This window comes from Mustela lutreola, chromosome 15, assembly GCF_030435805.1.
Source record: "Mustela lutreola isolate mMusLut2 chromosome 15, mMusLut2.pri, whole genome shotgun sequence".
NCBI classification, from domain to species: Eukaryota; Metazoa; Chordata; class Mammalia; order Carnivora; family Mustelidae; genus Mustela; species Mustela lutreola.
In genome coordinates this window covers 35,927,460-35,930,334 of record NC_081304.1, presented here as the reverse complement: position 1 = coordinate 35,930,334, position 2,875 = coordinate 35,927,460, and the positions used below count along the sequence as shown (strand labels likewise).

Sequence of the window (2,875 nt, the reverse complement as noted above, 5' to 3'; positions counted from 1 at the left end):
ACACTGTCTCAATAGGGCCCGTGTGGGTGTCCTACTATGTGTAGACAGGACTCACTTCCTACTTCCAATCCCTGTGCCAAGAATCTGGTCCTCCTGAAGAGAGATCACACTGCTGAAAATGGTCAGTGGTGGTCAGGAAGTGGCAGCAGGATAATTCAGCCCCTTCCCCAGCTCCAGCCCCTGAATGGGAGCTGTTCACTGATGTGGGGACTAGAGCTGGCTTCCTTCCCTGGCTGGGCACCCCCCCCCCGACAGAGTTGTGGGGGGGTGGTTACCTGCCTTTTGAGGGATGCAAACAGCCTACTCCATAGGCTCATTGAGGAGATGAAAACCATGAGATACAGGGTCCCCCAGTGTCCCCAGTAAATTGATCACTCTACTTAGATCCCCACCTACCCCATCAGGCTGATTCCCCACTGGGCTGTGGCTCCCAGCGATGCCCAGTGACTGGGCTCTTTCACAGACTACAAGCAGATAAGACCTATACAACTCACTGGCAAGCGGTTCAAAACAACAGTGATGATAACACATATGAGTGTGTGTACTCAAGAGACAAGGAGGGAAGGAGAAAATGAAAGCAGAAAATAGAAGAAACTTGGCAAAACATTAACAAGAGCTCAAGAGGAGCGATGGGTTTACTGAAGTTCTTTGAACCACCTTCTCCAGAAAGTTTCAGAGTATTTCAAAACAAGAAGCTTTAAAAATTAGCATAGCGAGCAATCAGAGTTTCCAGATGTGCCCCTCTCCTGGTTTCGTGGAGTTTCCTCACAGCATGGCTCCCAAACGCCAGTCTTCACTCCCGCCTCAAAGGAAGAAACCGAGACTCCCTCCTGCCCCCAAGTCAGGGAAGACATCAACATCTCAGCAGTTGCATAAGGGAGAAGAAGAACAGCAAGAAGCAACTGAACATATTGATGAAGTACAAGATGAAACAGACAGACTTAATGAACAAGCCAGTGAGATTTTGAAAGTAGAACAGAAATATAACAAACTCCGCCAACCATTTTTTTCAGAAGAGGTCGGAATGGATCACCAAAATCCCCAATTTGGGGGTAACAACATCTGCCAACCATCCACTAGTGTCGGCACTGCTTGGGGAGGAGGATGAAGAGACGCTGCATTATTTGACAAGAGGTGAAGTGACAGAATTGGAAGATATTAAATCAGGTTACAGAATAGATTTTTATTTATTTTTTAAAGATTTTATTTATTTATTTGACAGAGAGAGAAGGATCACAAGTAGGCTGAGAGGCAGGCAGAGAGAGAGGAAGGGAAGCAGGCTCCCTGGACCCCGGGACCATGACCCGAGCTGAAGGCAGAGGCTTTAACCCACTGAGCCACCCAGGCACCCCTAGAGTTTTTTGTTTTTTGGTTTTTGGCTTTTTTTTTTTTAAAGATTTTATTTATTTATTTGACAGAGAAAGATCACAAGTAGGCAGAGAGAGGGAGAGAGGGAAGCAGGCTCCCTGCTGAGCGGAGAGCCCGATGCGGGACTCGATCCCAGGACCCTGAGATCATGACCTGAGCCAAAGGCAGCGGCTTAACCCACTGAGCCACCCAGGTGCCCCTAGAGTTTTGTTTTGATGAAAACCCTTACTTCAAAAATAAAGCTCTCCCCAAAGAATTCCATCTGAATGAGAGTGGTGATGCATCTTCAAAGTCCACTGAAATCAAATGGAAATCTGGAAAGGATTTGATGAAACATTCAAGTCAAACACAGAATAAAGCCAGCAGGAAGAGACAGCATGACGAACCAGAGAGCTTCTTCACCTGGTTTACTGACCGTTCTCATGCAGGCAAAGATGAGTTAGGAGAGGTCCTCAAAGGTGGTATTTGGCCAAATCCTTTACAGTACTACTTGGTTCCCCATATGGATGATGAAGAAGGGGAAGAAGAAGAAGAAGATGATGATGATGATGATGATAATGAAGGATCAGAAGATATTGATAAAGAAGGAGATGAGGATGAAGGTGAAGAAGATGAAGATGATGATGAGGGGGAGGAAGGAGTGGAGGATGAAGGAGAAGATGACTGATGGAATACTAATGGATTCTAACCTTCCTTTTTAAATTTTCTTCAGTCCCTGGGAGCAAGTTGCTGTCTTTTTTCTTCTTCTTCTTTTTCTTTTCTCCTCTCATGCTCATTCGCCCCATTTTTTGAAGTCTCCTTTTTCTCTCCCTTTCTACCATGGTTTTCAGCTTATTTGTGGTGGGGGGGGTGGGTAGGGGAGGGAATACCTTGAGCAGAATTACAGTGGGAAAAGAATCTCTACTCCTTTTTGTTCCAAATTCATTTTTGTCCTTTCCTGTCTCAACAAAAACAAAAACTTTATGGAATCAACACCAGACTTTTTTCTGTGGGAAAAAAGAAAAAGCTTCTGCTCCCTTAGCTCTCCTGGAAGCTGGAGGGTGCTAGTCCCCTGTGTAGTAGTCCATAGAATTCTAGCTTTTTTCCTCCTTTCTCTGTGTATTGGGCTCAGAGATTACACTGTGTCTCTATGTGAATATGGACAGTAAACATTTACCAACATGTGCCTATCTACTTTCTCTTGTTTGAAAAAAACTTTTAAAAATGGGGTTATAGGGACGCCTGGGTGGCTCAGTTGGTTGAGCGGCTGCCTTCGGCTCAGGTCATGATCCCAGCATCCTGGGATTGAGTCCCACATTGGGCCTCTTGCTCAGCAGGGAGCCTGCTTCTCCCTCTGCCTCTGCCTGCCATTCTGTCTGTCTGTGCTCGCTCTCTCTCCCTCTCTCTCTCTGATAAATAAATAAAAATCTTTTTTAAAAAATGGGGTTATAGAAGGTCAGCAAAGGGTGGGTTTGAGATGTTTGGGTGGGTTAAGTGGGCATTTTGACAACATGGCTTCTCCTTTGGC

General features: G+C 45.6%; 1 pseudogene; it reads left to right on the top strand.

Annotated features, from left to right (window-relative positions):
• The first annotated feature begins 772 nt into the window (after window positions 1-772).
• Window positions 773-2,035, top strand: LOC131816855 (protein SET-like; annotated as a pseudogene).
• Window positions 2,036-2,875: the final 840 nt, after the last annotated feature.